This window comes from Equus caballus, chromosome 15 (genome assembly GCF_041296265.1).
Source record: "Equus caballus isolate H_3958 breed thoroughbred chromosome 15, TB-T2T, whole genome shotgun sequence".
NCBI classification, from domain to species: Eukaryota; Metazoa; Chordata; class Mammalia; order Perissodactyla; family Equidae; genus Equus; species Equus caballus.
The window spans coordinates 71,045,914-71,063,983 of NC_091698.1; the positions used below are offsets into that span (position 1 = coordinate 71,045,914).

Genomic DNA, 18,070 nt, shown 5'->3' on the forward strand with positions numbered 1-18,070 from the left:
TGCAAACCATGGTTTCTTTTCCTTGTTTTCTGGGTAGTAAGCCACCTGCCTCCTCCCATTTAGATTATGACCTCCTAAGGGCAGGCTCTGGAACTTCTTGTGCCTCCAGAACCCCCACCCTCATCACACTGCCGGACAGTAAGGGATGCAAAAGACTGAAAACCGAGGGGAGCTTTCCTTAGGCTTCTGCCCACCAGGTAACTTGTGTCCCTCTGGACTTGATTTTCCCGGACAAGGTTCCTCCCCATTCCGCAGCTCACACAGGCTGGGGTGTGAGGGAGGGAGGATTTCTCGCCAGGCCCCACCCCACCCCAGGGCCCAGGGGCACAGCAGTCATGGGCCCAGAGAGCAGGGCAGGGCCTTGTCTGCTGCACACCTGCTCGGAGCCAGGCCTGTGCTGGCTTTTCTCATGAGCTCACTTACCCCACAATAGCCCCATAACGTGGCAGCTCTCATTAACCTCAGTTTACAGTTGAGGAAACGGAGGCTTCTAGAGGCTTGGGAATTGCCCAGGTCATGCAGCTGGTAAGAGCCTCTGCTTCCCCATGGTCCCATCCTGCCCCCTCAGGAACATCCTGCCCCCTCAGCAGCTCCTGCCTGGCCCCAGTTTGCCCTCTGAATCATCCCGCTGATCTCTGACCTTGAACTTTTGCTCTGCTTTGTCTGCCTGAAACTCTGCCTGTTTCTGCCCCTAGCCTCCACCCCTCCAACCCCGAGCCCCCACCCCTTGGCCTGATTGGTCTCCTTTAACTGGCCCCTGGAGCAGAACGAAGTCCGCCCCGAGGTGGAGGCCGTTTCTATTTGCTGCTTCTTATAGGGAGCCAGGCTTAGCACACACTTTGGACGTGGAAGGCTTTTGTTAAATCTAGATCAGAAGCAAGACAGAGACCTGTCCTTCCCTGTCCTCGGCACCAGCAGGGACTCGGCTCACAAGAGACACTGACTGCTTGGCTGCTTGTAGCTCTCTTTCTGGCTCGCTGTCTCTCACACTCACACAAATACGCACATACATACCATAACAGACTTGCCTTCAGAGTCTACACAATCCCCATTGCAAATGATGATGGAAAAACCAGGTAATGGGCTCTGGGAAATGCATGGGGCAGACTCTCCTTGTGGTACAAACTCAAGTGTGTGATCCCAGCCCGCAGATAGCATGTAATTATTTGGTAATAAATCGCATTCCAGCCCCAAGCCAGCTGTCCCGGGCCTTTTTTCCTCTCTCCCGTGCTCCTTGCCAGATCCGCAATGTCTCGATGTCAGACGTGAAATATGGTTGTGATTTTCATGCCTAACCAAAGTCAAGGCTGATTCCTTGATGAGTTGAGTTTTGCTGGAAGATGAAGACTGACCCAGATTCTTGTGTGTTGATGCTGTGAAGGAGGAGGGGCTTCCAGGGGAAGGAAGAGATGGATATTCTTTGGATGGGCCACAAGGGGGCTTTGGGTGGCCCAGTTGGGAGTGGCTGTTCGCATAGCTGGAGATGGACCTGATCTGCCTTGTGTGGCCTTCATGACACGGAGTTGGGATCACAGGCCTTCACCGCCCTCTTGAAGTGAGTGTGGCCAAGTGACTTGCTTTGGCCAATGAAATGTGAGTAGAGTTGGTACACACCACTTCCAGGTAGCAACAACAACAGCTAAGGTGTGAACTTCTCGCTGCCATGGTGATGGTGAACAAGGATGTTGATAAGAGCTTCCTTCAGCCTGGGTCCCTGAGGGAGGACAACATAACTCAGAAGCCTCCAGGTGACCTGCACTGCTCATTTGGCATGAGAGAGAAATAAATCTTTACTATTTTAAACGACTGAAGTGTTGGGATGTTTGTTACTGCAGCATCAACTAGCCTATCTCGCCTGATACACTTAGCTTATAAGGTAGATGAGAGGATTCATAAAATACTGCACATGAAGAGCTTAGCAAAGTGCCCCTAAATAGGCCTCTTCGTCTTCTCCATCTCCTCCTCCTCTTCTGATGTTATTTCACTTTTTACGCAACTTTGATCCAAGTTTACGCAGGGCCAACTAAGTGTCTGGTACAGGAGCACAGAGATGGTGAGGGTGACAGTTACATATGCAAATAACTGTCACATGATGGGCTAATGCTACCTTACTGGATGAGTCCAGAGCTAGGTGAGCTCAGGGGAGGGAGAAATGAGTCAGTCTATTGGGTCCCTCAAACGTGAAGTCCGAACTAGATTATCGAGGGGTTGCTTGATTTCTTCAGGCAGATCAAAGGGAACAGTGTGTTCTAACAGTGAGAGCAGCTGCCAGTCGTTGGGCATCTATGTGCCAGACCCTGAATCAGGGACCTCAGCCAGTTCTCCCCCACTGTCAGAGCGACAATATCCATGACGTGTGTACTACTGTTATCTCCATTTTATAGATGAGAAAACCGAGGCCAGTGAGGTTGCTGAACTCGCCCAGGGTGGGGCAGCTGGTAAACGGCAGAGTGTCAGCAAACATACAGAGGTGTGGCAACTCCTAACTGGCCTTCAGTCTAGCGCCTCCCACAGGGCCAAGTTACACAACTCCGGGGACAGTGATCTAAGAATGTAATTTGTATTCTTCTCTGTGGCCTGGGAGACGTTTCCAAAACACAGCTCTGGTAAAGTCACACTGCTGCTGCTGAACCCGCTGTGGCTCCCCATTGCATTCTAGAAAAGGTCTGGCAGTCGGGCCAGTCGCTTTGGGCCCCTCTCGACTTTCCAGCACTGTCTCTGGCTCTACCCATTCATGTCCCCAGGGTTCTTGTCTGTGCCTGAACATTTCCTGCCGTTTCCTGCCTCTTGGGTTTTGCTCGAGCCTTTGTTTGGGATGCCCTTTCCAAGCATATTCACCTGCCTGCGGCCTGTCTTTCCTCAAGGTTCAGTCCAGTTCCCATCCTCTCTCTCTGCCCCAGTCCTTGCTGGAATCGAGCCTTGGGGAGTGTTTGTGGAGTTGATTTGATCTTGTTTTAATGATAGGATGAGAAACGGTTGTTCCATTGGGGTACAGATATTTGCTAATATTTAATATACAGATTTTCAGTAGTCCATGTATATGTTTATGGGTATGTATAAATATATCAAAGGTGTATGCTAAGAGTTGTTTTTTTACTGATAGCAGTACACTATCAAACAAGTCTGGAGACTGCTGCCTATAGGCTGTGAGAACTGTTGAAATTTGCCATTTACTGGCTGTGTGACTTAGGAAAGTTACTTGGCCTCTCTGAGCCCACGTTTTTTGCTCTGAAAAATGGGAATTGCCTCGGTTTCTATCCCATGGTGCTTGTGAGGGCTTGATGAAATAAAACTTGTAAAGGAAACAAGGCCTCCTAGATGTGTCCTGAGTCCCAGCCTGGGGAGGGGCCTTGCTGGGTGCATCCAGGCTGCTGGTAGGTCCTGATGGGAGAGGCGGAGGAGGGAGGGGAAGCGGGTCGGCCCCTGTCGATGGGGACTCTGTGGCTTAGGCAGGCTGGGCTGAGACAATCCCAGTGGGTTTGATAAAAGGCGGGAGCTTTTCTTTGGTCAAGTAAATACTATAAGAAAAGGCCGTCTCCAGGGAACAGCTCACTCCCGCTCCCCCCTTGAGGGCCAAAGTCCCCAGGGGCCAGTCTGGAGGCTCCTTTTATGTGACTGTAAAGTAATCCAGGGCCTGACAGGGCCGAGCCTGGGCGGCATTGACGCGCAGGGCCACATTGATGTGGTCAATGATTACCTTTTATGCCAGGCCATAAAGGCAACCGCCCAGCCCTCCGGACAATGCCTCCTCCAGACAATCCCCAGGAGGGTGGGTGGACACACACACACACACACACACATACACACACGTACACCTGCGTGGCATCAGGACATCCTCACAGGGCATCTCCATCTCCCCTGGTCAGTCCCTGGAGACTTGGCCCAGGAGCTAAGGGGGTTGAGTGGCAGTAAGTGGGACCCAGTGTGGTTTGAGACCCAAAAGAGCTACATCGAGGGTCCTGGATCCTGTTCCAGGTGGGTCTGTGCAGAGGGGGAGGCGTGGTCACCCAGACTCGGTCACCAAGTCTCAGTGGGAAGGAGGGTATTTTAGAACAGTTCAAAGTCCATTCTCAGTTTACAGGTGATCCAGGCGAGCTCTGGGTGCACAGTGACTTGCCCAGGGTCCCGAAGAAGGAGACAGTGGTTGAGCTGAGAGTAGGACCTGGGTCCTCTCTGGCATCACTGGTCTGAGGGGTCCAGGTGGGAACCTCAGGTTCCAGAAAGGTTTGAGTCACTTCTCAGAGAAGTTGTCTCCCTTGAAGCTCAGAGGGGAGCTGGGAAGGACCTGAGGGCCTGGCCCTGAGGCTAATGTTGGGAAGAGACCGAGGATGAGCCCTTCAGCTGGCCACAGAGGCTGCATGCAGGGCCTGCTGTGCTCACACAGGCTCCTCCCACAGCCGTCTCACCCTGTCCTGATGGGTACGCCCCCCACCCACCTGGAGTGGGGCGGCCGGCTGTGAGGGGGCAGGGCTGGGACATACATGGCCAGATTAATATTCTACCTCTCGGGCTGATAAGGCCCAGGAACCTTTGTCCCAGCAAGAGAGGCTGGAGGAGCAGGAACTGCAGCCCCTGGGAGGGGGTTTTGGCAGGTTGGGTGTCTGGAGCATCATTGCTGGGAGCCTGAGGCTGGAGATCAGGAGGCTTGGGTCCAGCCCAGCCCAGCCCACCTCGCCGGGCATCACTTTCCTCCCCATGCTGAAGGGGAACTCTGCCCTATCTTCTTGGCGGGCATGGTGGAGATCAAACTGAAGACTCCATAGGGCAGCTCTGGGACAAGCAGGGCTGCTATCTGGAGGGCAGAGAGCTGTTATTCACAGTGGTCATAAATGCTTGGTGGAATCAGAGCGGAGCTGCTTTGAGCCCTAGCCAGAATGCTCCAATCAACCTTTGGCTCTGATAAAGATAAGTGGACCCAAGGTGATAACACACAAACCAGAAACTGTCAACAGGCGCTAATTAGGGCTCTGGGTGCTGAACCACACCCGCTACACCTGACATGGGGAGAAATCTCGGGTCGGAGAGCCGGGCCTTGATCTGGGCGGGGGAGGACCAGGAGGGGCCTGTACCTCGGCCTTATCGCCTTTTTGTCACCTCCTCCTTCCAGTGACTTCCTCAGTCCCACCACAACCCCTACCCCTACTTACAAGACATTACATAAGACGAAAGAACAAAATAGGGTTGAACACTGTGCAATACGACATGATTAGCGTGATGTAACAGTGGGAAGAGCCCTGAATCGGGAGTCAAGAGAGCTGATCCCAGCCTTGCTCTGCATAACCTTGAGCCAGTCCTTTCTCTGGGAACTTTAGTTCCCCCTCTGCAAAACGGGGGCTGGAAATGGGGCAGTTATACAGTAATCGCCCGTTGGGGTCCCGTCGAGGTCTAAAGTTCATGCTCTTCCGCTACAAAACACTGCAATTGGCGAAGCGCACAAAGCATGTCGCTGGTCCCACCCAGCAGGGCTGGGGTGTGTGTGACACTTGACAGAATCACAAATCCGTCTGTGGGAGAGGGAGCCGTGCAGAGGGCTCCCAGGCGCGGACAGTTCTCAGGGCTTCTGGAATCCCTCTCCTATCTGAGCCAGAGGTCAGCATGCCTGTTGCCCGCTCTCTGGGCACTGGGGGTCTATTTTTAACTTGGTGCCCCTTAAATAAATTTGGCGTTGGGCCCAATGGTTCATTTTCCTCCCTCCCCTGCACCCCCCACCAGTGTACACACATAGACACTGAAGGGGCCGCCCAGAGGTGACCCAGGGTGCTGAGCCAGGGCTCCCAGCGTTCAGGTCCAGGCTGGGCCCCCTGGAGCTGGGTGGTTCCTGAGGGGAACAGGCCCACCCCTCTCCCAGGTTCAGCCCAGTACAGATTCTGCTGCCCACCAGCAAGGCTCAACCTGAGAGCAGAGCAGGGGCCCACTGCTCTTCTCAGGAACATAGGAAAGGTGTGGACAGGGTTGGGTGGGGAGAGATGCAGGGGTGAGGAGACGGGGAGGAAAGCGGCCGGGAAATGTGTGAGTTGGAGGGAGATGAGAAGGGAGGAGGGCCCTGACCTTCCTTCCTCTGGCCGCTTCTCCAGGCAGCAAAGAGTCACCTCCACTACCAGCTTGCCAGACTCAGTGCTGGGCAGCGAGGCAGCGCGGTGACTCAGACCCAGGCCCACCCACCAGCTCTCACAGGGCCCGTGACAGAGGAGAAGGACAAACATGAGTGCCTGGGGGCTGAAGTAACAGCCTCAACAGAAGTCACTACAAGGGGCAGTGGCTCTATGCTGGGGGCACTTTCTCCTGCCTGGGACAGTGGGCAGGGGTGCGGGAGGAGGAGAAGGGAGAGTCTCAGGAAGGTGGTTCCCAAGTGAATCTTGAAGGATGGGTAGACATGCGTCATTCCTCAACCTCTCTCGGCTTCAGGCGCCTCTTCGGAACATTGGGTGTAATTCATGGTACTTTCTTCCCAGGCTTCTTGTGAGGACCAAATGAACGCATCTATGGAGAGCTCTTAGCGCAGGGCCTGGCTAACGGTAAGCGCTCAAGTGCTGGCTGCTGACGCTATGGTCAGGAAGGTATTTCAGCAGAAATAGGAGGGAGAGCATTTCGGGCAGAGCCAACTGCATGTACATGGGGGCGGAAACAGCCCTACGCAGTCTGGCGGGTCCCGGGGAGTAGTGTGGAGTCACAGCGTGTGCCTCTGTGTGCTAGGCAGGAGCCGGCATGTGGAGGAGTGGGGCTGGCCCTGGCAGCAATCACTAGTTCAGCCAGGGAAGAGTGGGGTCCCATGAGGTGGCCCTGGGGAGGGAAAAATCCCCTGAGACTGGACCGCCAGGGCCCGATCTCAACTTCCAGGGGTTGAGTCAGGGGCTCAAGGCTTTATGGGGCTTGGGTACTCTTTCTGTGAGGCTAGTGTGAGAAAGGAGAGACCTTATGGGGTTGCAGAGGAAGAGTTTAGAGGTGCGTGTGAGAGAGAGAGAGAGAGAGAGAGAGAGAGAAAACTGTAGGGTTGGGGGCATATGAAAGGAGCAGACTCCCCTGGGCAGCTAGAATTTGTGCCCATTCTGGGGAGGGAACAAGAAGCTCTCCAGTACCAGGAGGTGCTGGGACCTCTGCAGGAGGGGCCAGGAGGCCGCACCCACACAGCTGCTCCAGCTCAGCCCAGCTCCTCGCTGGCCTGCCTCAGCACCACACCTGGACTGTTTCATCTCTGGTCAGAGCGTGGCTGGGTGTGGATGGGAGCATGTGTGTATGTGTGTGTGTGTATGTGTGTGTACACGTGACATTTCTAGATCAAAGAATGCTCACAAGGTCCTGCTAGAGGTCAGGTCATCAAGGAGTGAGGGCCTGGCCCATCTCCTCATGTCCTGGCACCCCGACAGCTCCTCCTACCCAAATCCACTGGGCCTTGGGGGCAGTGGGAGCTGACAGGTCTCTGACTCAGGCTGGGCAAGGAGGAGGGGCTGGAAGTGCCTGGGCCAAGGAGGGGCCTGGTTAGTCATCTGCTGAGTGGCAGGTCCCACACTTAGCCCCGGGCAGGGGCAGTATGGCTGGGGCTTTCCTGCCACCGAAACAACAGCCAGGGCTAGGGCCAGGGGTCAGGACTCAGGATAGGACACACTCTCGGGGCCCCTGAGCAGCAGGTGGACGTCCTGGAGGTGAGTCCAAGGCTGATGGCTGAGCATAGGCCCAGGAAGCTCTTTGGGGATTTGCTGCAGCCCAGTGTCACTGACAGCTCGTGGGGAGGTTGCACCGTTCATCGGGCATGGTGAGCTGTCAGTGGCAGGCTCCAAAGCAGCCAGCACAGAGCTGGGCGCCCAGTAACACACTCTCTGGTAGCGGGGTGGGACTGAGTAAAGCCAGTGAAAAAAGTGCTAGAGGCCTGAACTCCTCTGAGAGTCCAGAAGCAGCCTCAGGAGACACAGCAGGATGGGGAAGCGCACTTTGTGGGTCTCACGCCTGCCAGGGCCCTGCCTGGAGAAGAGGAACAGTCCTGACGCCCACTCCAACCTTTCTGTGGGACTGTGGGTGGGACCCTTCTCAGCTTATCCCAATTCCGGCCGCAGAAGCCCTGTGGAAAAATCTCCCCTGAAAGAAGCCGCCTTTGAGCTTTCCAGGAATGCTGGCCTGGGGCGGAATGAGGGTGGCAGGGGAGGGGAGGGGCACGGGGGTGGTATGTTCCAGAATAGACTTGGACCCAAAGCCACAAGCACAGTGTTCCCACGGGCCTGATGCCTAGCCGTGGAAGAACCAGGAGGTCACAGGGATGTGCCTGGCAGCACCAGAACGAGGCAAGCTCTGTGTGTGTGTGTGTGTGTGTGTGTGTGTGTGTGTGTGTATGACCGGGAATGTCACATGTCCATGCCACTAATGCCAAAGGCAGCATGGACCAAGTAATCTCACTTTTTCTTTTATAAAAATAAGTTTAAAAAGAGACCAAGCATAGTGTAGTGGTTAAAGTGCGGGCTCTGGAGCCAGACAGGCTGGGTTTGAATCCGGACTGCTCTACCTGCTCCAAGCTGCTGTGACCTCAGGTCAGTTGGTTCATCCGTCTCTCTGTCTCAGTTTTCACAACTGTAAAATGGGCATCAGTATAGTATCTACCTCATAAGGTCATTGCAAGGATTAAATGAGCAACTGTGAATGAAGTGCTTGGAAGTGGACCTTACACAGAGTGAACACTGCACAGGTGTGGTTGGTCCTTACTGCGGGAATGAAATTCCATATCAATCAATCAGTCAATGCCAGGCCCAGGCCCAGGTCAGTGTTGAGCTCTGGCCAACTGGGCCCATGTGGGGCGTGGCAGGACCACCAGCGTCAGCACATCCAAAGTCCCTGGACCTGATGAGTTGACAGAGGGCCTGCCCTGGCACTCCCCAGCCCTGAAGAAAGGCCTGGAAAAGTGCCTGGCCTTTCTAGGTGTTAGTGGGTGGAGGAAATGGAAGTGGGAGACCCCGGCCTTGGATGCAGGCTCCTTCCATGGCCTACTGGTCTCCCCTGCCTTCGCTGTAGGGCTGGGCCTGGCTGACCAGTCACTGGTGCTTTTCTACGGAGAGTGGAAGGTACGAGGGTGCAGGACTCATTCCATGGGGCTGTAGTAATGAATGTGTGCTTGTGGGGGCTCAAAGTCCTCCAGCTCATGGGTGCTCCCCTACTCTGCCTAGAATTTCACAGCAGCTAGTCCACATCAGCCTTCTGGCATTAATTCTTAGCTGACTTAGATTTCTAATGATTTCATCCAGCTCGTCAGTCAACAAACACTTATTGATGCCCCATTGTGTGTCACACTATTAAACTTTAGGCATACAGAGATCTGTCTTGAATGATAGGACCAGAATGTGGGGTCCCAGATTGAGGTGGGAAAGGGGTTCCCAGTTGGAGGAATAATGTGGAGCCCACCCACGATGTGAGATGTGACTGGAGGGAGGGCAAATGTGAGGAGGTGGGGCAGGAGGCAGGGTTCGAGGGGCAGATCAGGAAGGGGCCCATGGGTCTGGCTTTATCTGCAAGGAGCTGTTGAAGGTGAGATTTCAAGTGTCTAGAGAGTGAGAGGTGTTCTAATATCCCACAAGGTTGGGGCCAGGAGCTATGCAGTGAATCTTTGCAGGTCAGTGTATCGTTGGGGTGTATCTGAGGGTCCAGGTTGCCCCTATATTGTAGACCACATGACTGGCTCATTCTGGAGTTATGCAATGGCAGTGTCCCTGTGGCATTTGGGGACCCGGTGTTTGGATGTCAGTGAATGGGTGCCCAACTGTGCGTGACAGCCAGTGTCTATGGGCTTGTGATTCAACCAATAGCTATGGGGGGGTATGTGTGTCTGTATGTGTGTCTGTATGCGTGTCTGCCATGATTGGGCCACTCCCTAGCTCCTGGGGGGCTATTTTTAGAGGTGTCAGCCCATAGATATGGCCATACCCCGCACCCCATCCTATGCACACCTGCTCAGCTGTGAACACCTGAAGGCGATTCCCCATCTGGGGTTGTACCTGGCTGGAAGGTGCATCTCTGGGCACCAGGCCAAGCAGGTGTTGGCTTCCCTGGGAGCCTGGCCTGGGAAGGAGACGGGAATCGGGCAGTGAAGGGGCAGGGTCTGGGTTGGGAGTAGCTAGGTCTTCAGGCCCTTGTGGGGACTGAGAGGGAGATGTCCAGGGGCCATCCACTCATTTCTGTCTTCCCATTTGTCCATCCATCCTCCAGTGTCTTTCAGTCCATCTGCTAGTCTATCCATTTGTCCATCCCTGGTCCTCCCCTCCAACAGCCTGCCCCTTCGGGTACCTCATTCTCAAGTCCTCTGATGCAGGCTGTGATCGGACGCCTCGCCATGACCCTTGATGTCTCTCGGGGTCACAGCACACCCTCCTCATCCCTGGTGCTCAGCCCGCCCAGTCGGCCTCCACTTCACCCCGTGGGTGTCATGAGCTCCTGGCACAGACAGGGCACTCCCTTGCTAGTCCTGGAATCAAAGGTGCTCAGATGACCCTTCCAGCCTTCTTCCCAGAATGTCTTGCCGTACAAGGCTCCTCTCCTCCAGGGAGTCCTCTCTGACCACCCCGCTCTGATCCTGCGTCCTCAGGCCTCACTCTGCTGCAGCCATGTGCAGGCCATGGGAAGCCTGGCCCAGGCCCAGTGGGAATAGAGCCAAGCACTCCTAGATGGGGAGGGGGCACCTAAAACAGGGAGCTCCCTCAGAGCAGGGGGCCAGGGACAGCCATGGGGCAGGTCACATGTTGTCCCCACGCCCCGCACCCCTGTGGGGGGATTTCCTGGGATGTGGCCCAGACAGATCTTCCCCCACCCAGAACTCCAGCACAGTGCTGTGGCTCCCCCAGGGAGGGTTTTTCTGTAGAAAATGGGGATTCCCACATTCTCCCAAACAGATGCTCGAAGCTGCTGCTTCCCTGGGACCCCCCCAAAGTCCTTACCCTGGCTTGGACTCTGGGTGTGGGGGATTGGCCAGGCCAGAGAAGGACAGACCTCCTGGCGTTGCCCTCTCTGGGGCCCAGTAGAACTGGGGGGATATGGGGCAAGGGTGGGGGTAATTAAGTATAGAACAAACGTTTGTGCGCGCGTGTTTGTGTGTGTGTGTGCATCTTCATTTATAGAGCAAACATTTCGTGAGCACATGGGATGTGCCAGGCACTGTTACAGGCATTGAAGAAACAGAAGTGGACAAAACCCACAGTGGCACTGTCCTCAGGAGGCTGATGTTCTGGAGCCAGGCGCTGCTGGGTCTGTGCCAGTGTGTGCTGGGAAGTGGGAGTAGGGTGAGAGGCTGTGTGTGGATAAGGGGCCTATCCGTGAACAGGGTCAGGCCTAAGCAAGGCCGTGTGCATGTCAACTTGAGTGTGTGTCTCTGGAGGGCTGGCCGTGGGTCCCCTGGGTCTGTGCTAGGCAGTTGGTGTGTGTCTGTGCAGGCCCCAAACTGGCGTGCACATGCATATCAGCCAGTTTGGGATGCTAGGTGGCAGCCACACCTGGCTGACTCCCAGGCTGCTGCGCTCTTATTTTTAGAAGTGACAGCCTGTAGATCCCCACGCAGACCTGCTCAGGTGCCCAGCCTCTGGGGAGGACCAGCTGGCCTGCGGGGGCAGGGAACCTATCTCAGCCAGTGCCACTGGCTCTCTGCCACGCAGGACCACACTTCAAATGGAGCAGCCTCTGACCTCTAGCTAAGCGGGGGGGGGGGGGGGTTGTGCCTGGGGCCCCAAGATCCATGGGGAATCCCAGGCCCCACCCCTGCACCCCTACCTCCCAGGAACGTCCCACCCCTACCCCCACTTTGTAGGAGGTGCAGCTCTGGAACCCTCCAGGATGCCGCTGGGCCACCGTGGACAGCCCTGTCACCCTGAGAGGTGGGCCAGGAGGGTGGGAGGTGGAAGGAGAGGAGGGACATGGGTCACAGATGACTTCCTCTCTTACCAAATGGCTGGGCCCCTCCGTCACTCCCTCCTTCCAAGGGGCTTCTTTCCTGGCTGCAGGTGGACCGTCCAGAGAGGCAGAAGAGGCTGGACTGCCTGTATGTCACTCTCCCCTGCCTCTGAGCCCTCCTTATTCTCTCCCCTTTGTCTTCCTTAGGTCTCGTCTTCTCTCTCCCTCATCATCTAAGAGTTTATAACAATGTGCACTGAGCTCCAACTATATGGTAGGCATGGTGCTAAGCGTTTTACAGGTATGACCTCATTTAACCATCACAACGACCAGGTGAGGTCACTGCTGTCATCCCACTTGACAGGAAGAAAGCTGAGGCTCCAAGGGATCCAGGACCCAGCGAGGAGGGCGCAGAGTCGGTTCAAGCCCAGGCTCGGATGCATCCTTAGTTACACTCTGTCTCTGGGCTCACTCTCTGCTGTTCTCCTCCCAGATGTGGTCTTGGTGGGAGCTGAGCTGTGGCCCAGGAGCCCCTCCCTGGGCTGTGGGAGGGGATGTGCAGAAGGAGGAGAGAATGACACATATTTGGAACCCAGGTAGTGGCCATGGAAGATGGTGCACAGGGATCCCAGCTGCCTCTCGTGCTCCAGCCCCTCCCCTGAGGCAGAGCTTTCTGTGGCTCCCTACAGGCACGAACCAGGGAGGCTGGAAGTCCTCTCAAGGCTGGCGCGTAGCCTTTCCTGCACCACCACCATCTCCTCCTCCCCAACAACACCCTCTCAATCAAGTGCATTTGCTCCTGCTCTACCACAGGCCTCTGCGCAGGCTGCTTCCCTTCCAGGACAGCTAAAGGGTAAGAATAAAAAAGACCCTGCTCGGAGCTACTCACCAACTTCCCTTCATTTCACCTGCATAATGTCCCTGCAAACTGGGTTTTCTTGTGCTCTTTGTACAAATAAGGGAACTGAGCTCAGAGAAGGACGTGAATTTGCTCAAGACCACACAGCTGGTGAAGAGCACAAGTGGGATTCAAAGCCATTTATCTGGCTCCACTGTGCCATTCAGTTCAATTGGACTGAATAGATCTTTACCGGGTGTGACAGTGCCATCCTATGCCAGCTACTGGGGAGAGAAACAGTATTAGGGGAGGGTGTGGGCTCTCCCACACGTGCATTTGCACACACACACTCATGCACTGCATTCGCACACCACTTCCCCTAGGTCCTCTTTGCCTTCCCCGGTCGGTTTCAGCTGGGGAGGGAAGGCAGACGGAGGAGGGGGAGGTGCTGAATTGCTCACTTCCCAGTCTTAAAACCTTCACACTTGTGACTTAGACCCCAGATGGTCCCTTTCAATGAATGACCTCTATTTCCCTTTAAAAAAGGGCGAGAATAGGAAAGAGAAAAACACATTTTGTTCTGATGTCTCGAGATGTCATTTAGGGACAATTTGTTCCCTTTCCTCCCTATCTCTGTTCCCCGACTCCGCTTTCCCACCCCCGCTCCAGGCTGGTCCTGAGACCACAGATTACATCACCTCCACCCTATTTTTTCCCACATGGGCTTCCCAAAATCCTGGTGTCCAGCGCTGAGCCATTAGGCTGGGTGTGGGGTAGACACAGCAGATGGTTTCATCTCTGTGACAGTCAGGGGGTTGCGTGAGAAGCCAGGGGTCCTTGGCTAGCCCAAGACTCCGTCCCATCCCCTTCACCGTCTCCTGCTTTTGTTGAGAAGGTCAGCTTGCTCTTGGACTAGAAGTTCCATGAGGGCTGAGACCTTGTCCATCTGGTTCAGACGTTTATGGGCTTTTTAAATAAAACCACCTTTGGCCCTTGACACACTTACTTTTGGAAGCCCCACCCCAATCCCAGGAAACATATTAAAATGCACTCTCATTCCACATTGAATGTCACTTTATGGCAAATTTTTTAAAAGGGTGTTCAAATAATTATCATTGTGAAATTATCCAACTCACAGTTAATATATTTAATTTAAAATTGACTCCAGGGGCCGGCCCCGTGGCCAAGTGGTTAAGTTCTCGTGCTCCGCTGCAGGCGGCCCAGTGTTTCGTTGGTTCAAATCCCGGGCGTGGACATGGCACTGCTCTTCAAGCCACACTGAGGCAGCGTCCCACATGCCACAACTAGAAGGACCCACAACTAAGAATATACAACTATATACCAGGGGGCTTTGGGGAGAAAAAGGAAAAAAATAAAATCTTAAAAAAAAACTGACTCTAATTTCTTGAAAAGTATTATGCATACTTCAGAATTCTTTGAAATGAGAACATCTAAACCAACAAATCGCTTTCAAATATAATGAAATGTTCATGAGTTCTAGGTTTTCCAGTCAATGAACTTGCTGTAAAATTATGTTTGTTTGACAGTAAATTACATCATTTCAGTTTCAATTTTCTAGTCTTTTAAAAATATTTTGAAGCCAATATCTTTCACAGGACCTTGAAAATGTCATAGGTCCCAGACACTTTGCCTATGTGACTGAAAGAATGAACAGCCTGGTATATAGCAGCTCCTTCAATACTGTTGAAGAGAGGGAAGAGAAAGCAAAATACAATGATTGGAAAGTAGGGAAAAAAAGCTACCATCCCTCATAATAAAGAATGCAAATTAAAATGACATATCATTTTCATCCTCCAGATTGGCAAAGACCAAAAAGGGGTTTTTGGTACAATTTGGGGTAATTTTTTGAGGACTGTTGGACGATATCTATCAAAATGCAAAGTGCACTTTCCCTTTGAACCAGATTTGCACTTCAAGGAATCTAGGCTCCTACAACTGTACAAAGATGTGTGCAGAGAGCCGGCCCTGATGGCCTAGTCGTTGAAATTTGGTGCTCTCACCACTTTGGTGACCCAGGTTCGCTTCCCAGTCATGGAACCACAGCACCTGTCTGTCAGTAGCCACGCTGTGGTGGTGGCTCACATGGAAGAACTAGAAGGACTTTCAACTGGGATATGCAACTATGTACTGAGTCTTTGGGGAGAAAAAAAAAAGAGAGAGAGGAAAATTGGCAACAGATGTTAGGTCAGGGTGATCTTTCTGTGCAAAAAAATAAAAAAAAGATGTATGGAGAAACACTTTCAGGGCCAAGCAAAGCTGGAAAGAGGGGGGGCCAGCCCTGTGGCACAGTGGTTAAATCCAGTGCGCTCCACTTTGGTGGCCCAGGTTTGCAGGTTTGGATCCCGGGTCAGTACACTACTGGTCAAGCCATGTTGTAGCAGCGACTCACATACAAAACAGTGGAAGATTGGCACAGATTTTAGCTCAGGGCTAATCTTTCTCAAGCAAAAAAAAAAAAGAGTTTAGGCAGCCAGGGGTTTGCCGGTTTGGATCCCGGACGAGGACATACACACTGCTCACTGGGCCATGCTGAGGTGGCATCCAACATGGAAGAGCTAGAAGGATGTATAGCTAGGATGTACAACTACACACTGGGGCTTTGGGGAGAAGAAAAATAAAGAGGAAGATTGACAACAGATGTTAGCTCAGGGTCAAACTTCCTTGCCAAAAAATGATTAAATAAATAAAAACTGGGAATGGACCAGACATTGACCAGTAGGGCAGTGACATAGATGGCAGGACATCCCACGCTGGAATGGTACATAGCTGTGGAAGGAGTGGATATGGAACAAGTATCTCAATACAGTGCTAAATGAAAAAAAAAAATCAAGGTGCAGAACAGTGTGTAACACATTCTTTCTTCTGTGAAAAAAAGCAACACAATATACATTCACTTACACATATTTATATTCATTCACATACACATATTTATATTCATACCTTGGGAAACCCCTAGAAAGAATTGGAAGGAGACTTAGAGACTGGGGAGAATGTTTGTCTCCGAGAGGGAAACTGGGAAGCTGGAGGGAGAATTACTTTTTGCTTTTGCTATATTTAAATTTATTTTTTTAAGATTTTTTTTTAATTTTATTTTTTCCCTTTTTCTCCCCAAAGCCCCCTAGTCCATAGTTATATATTCTTCGTTGTGGGTCCTTCTAGTTGTGGCATGTGGGACGCTGCCTCAGCGTGGTCTGATGAGCAGTGCCATGTCCGCGCCCAGGATTCGAACCAACGAAACACTGGGCCGCCTGCAGCGGAGCGCGCGAACTTAACCACTTGGCCACGGGGCCAGCCCCATGTATTTAAATTTTTTTTTAACCATGGGTACATACCTCTTTTTTCATTAAAAAAAAAATAGTTAACAAACAGACAAATGCCTGTGGAATAAAAGTAAAACGAATGAACAAACAAATGAATGAGTGAATAAATGGATGGATGAGTGAATTCCAGGTACCACGTGGAGGAAGGAGTTGCACTGCAGCCTGGAGCCCAAGGGGCTCCCACCAGCTGATGAATGAGACCCACAGGAAAGGCAGAAAGGCTGACAGCCCACTGACTGTGGGAGGAGGGGAGGGGAGGATCCTGGAAACTTGCTCCAGGAGGGCCTAAACCATGAGAAGGCTGGGCAGAGGGGAAGGAGTGGTGGGGGAAGGTTTGTGGGTTTCTGTCTCGGGAAGGCTGCCTTTCCACCTCTGTCCCCACTCCCAGCTCCTCCTTAGAGTGACATCTATTTCAAGCCCGGAAAGTCCCAGTCCCAGCATGATGCCTGGCATATAATCTGTGGCAATAAATAGTGGTTGACTAAATGGATGGAATCAGTCACTGGTTAATCTAGGCCACAGTGTTAGTCACTCCTGTCCCTTCCCCAAACACCTCCCCGCTACCCAACAACAACAATAATGAATGACTCTCTCAGGGTTGCCATGTATAGCTGTGCAGGCTGTCCACTGCACAACTCCAAGAGGTGCCATTTTCATAGACTGGCATGTGAGCGATGCCTCATTAAGTTGTAGAACATGGTGCACCTGCAAAACACTGTTTCTTCTTTCAAGCTCAGGGGAACAGAAGCTACATTGAGAGTGAGAAGGGGAAGGGAAGGGGAATTTCCCAATCTGAACACTGCAGGCTTCCCTTCCCTTTTCCCCTCTAATTCCCAAGGCCCCTCCCTTCCTATGTTCCTAACTTGGACTTGAGATGACTTAGCCAAATCTGACCAATTACTCTGTCCCCCACTACAGAGTCTGGAACTTGCAGTATGATCTTGGGCAAGTCCCAGAACCTCTCAGTTTCCCCACCTAAGAGATGAGTAGGGGCCGGCCCGGTGGCACAGTGTTTAAGTGCGCACGTTCCGCTTCGGCGGCCCAGGGTTTGCCGGTTCAGATCCCGGCTGCGGACATGGCACCACTCATCAAGCCATGCTGTGGTAGGCGTCCCACGTATAAAGTAGAGGAAGATGGGCATGGATGTGAGGTCAGGGCCAGTCTTCCTCAGCAAAAAGACGAGGATTGGCAGCAGATGTTAGCTCAGGGCTGATCATCCTCAAAAAAAAAAAAAAGCGGAAATGAGTAAATGTGTAGGGAGCAATTCTTGATAATCCTCCTTGGCTTGCAGGGATCATATGGGGATAAAAGTTGGAAGGAATGCATCCTTGCAGAATGCAGCATTCTCAGAGGGGACAAATCCCTGTGTTCCCCCTACTTCTGCCTGGCCATCCATGCCCTTGGGCCCTCAACTCAGCTTAGGCGGGCAGCTTCCTGGAGTGGAAGGAACCTGTGCAGGGAGCAGGAGCCCTGATCGAGTCCTGACTCTGATGATCCCCACTATGTGCTGCTGAGCAAGCCACAGCCCTGCCCTCGCCTCAGTTCCCTCCTCTGTAGAACAGGGCTCTTAGCACAGACCGGCGAGCGTCAAATGCTACACTGAGTCTATCATGGCCTTATCTTTTTCTCTTTAATTTCTACGTTTTTTGTTTTATTCTTTCTGATTAAAAATATCACATATGTTCATGAAAATTCAAACATTACCCCAAACAGGTATGTACCAAGCGAAACCCAACCCTTATGAAGAATTGCTGCTCACTCATTGCTAATTTTGAGGTGGGGGGTAACTTTTAATTCTGATATAATTTCAAATTTACAAAAAAGTCACAAGAATAGTACACAGACTCTGGTATGCCTTTTACGCAGATTTATCAATTATTGACATTTTGTCCCTTTTGGTTTATTTTTCTCTCTGTATACAGATGTATGTGTTTGAGTGTGTGAGTGTGTGTGTGTGTGTACTGTGTGTACGATCTCTTCCCAGGCTATTTGCGAGGAAGCTGCAGCCATGTGCCCTTTTACCTCCAAATGCTTCAGG

General features: G+C 52.6%; 1 long non-coding RNA gene across 1 annotated transcript; it reads left to right on the forward strand.

Annotated features, from left to right (window-relative positions):
- The first annotated feature begins 5,504 nt into the window (after positions 1 to 5,504).
- On the forward strand, positions 5,505 to 14,082 carry LOC106781703 (uncharacterized). The gene is made up of 5 exons (XR_011426467.1): positions 5,505 to 5,589; positions 6,453 to 6,515; positions 12,347 to 12,449; positions 12,543 to 12,706; positions 13,860 to 14,082. It is a non-coding gene; the product is annotated as an uncharacterized lncRNA (long non-coding RNA).
- Positions 14,083 to 18,070: the final 3,988 nt, after the last annotated feature.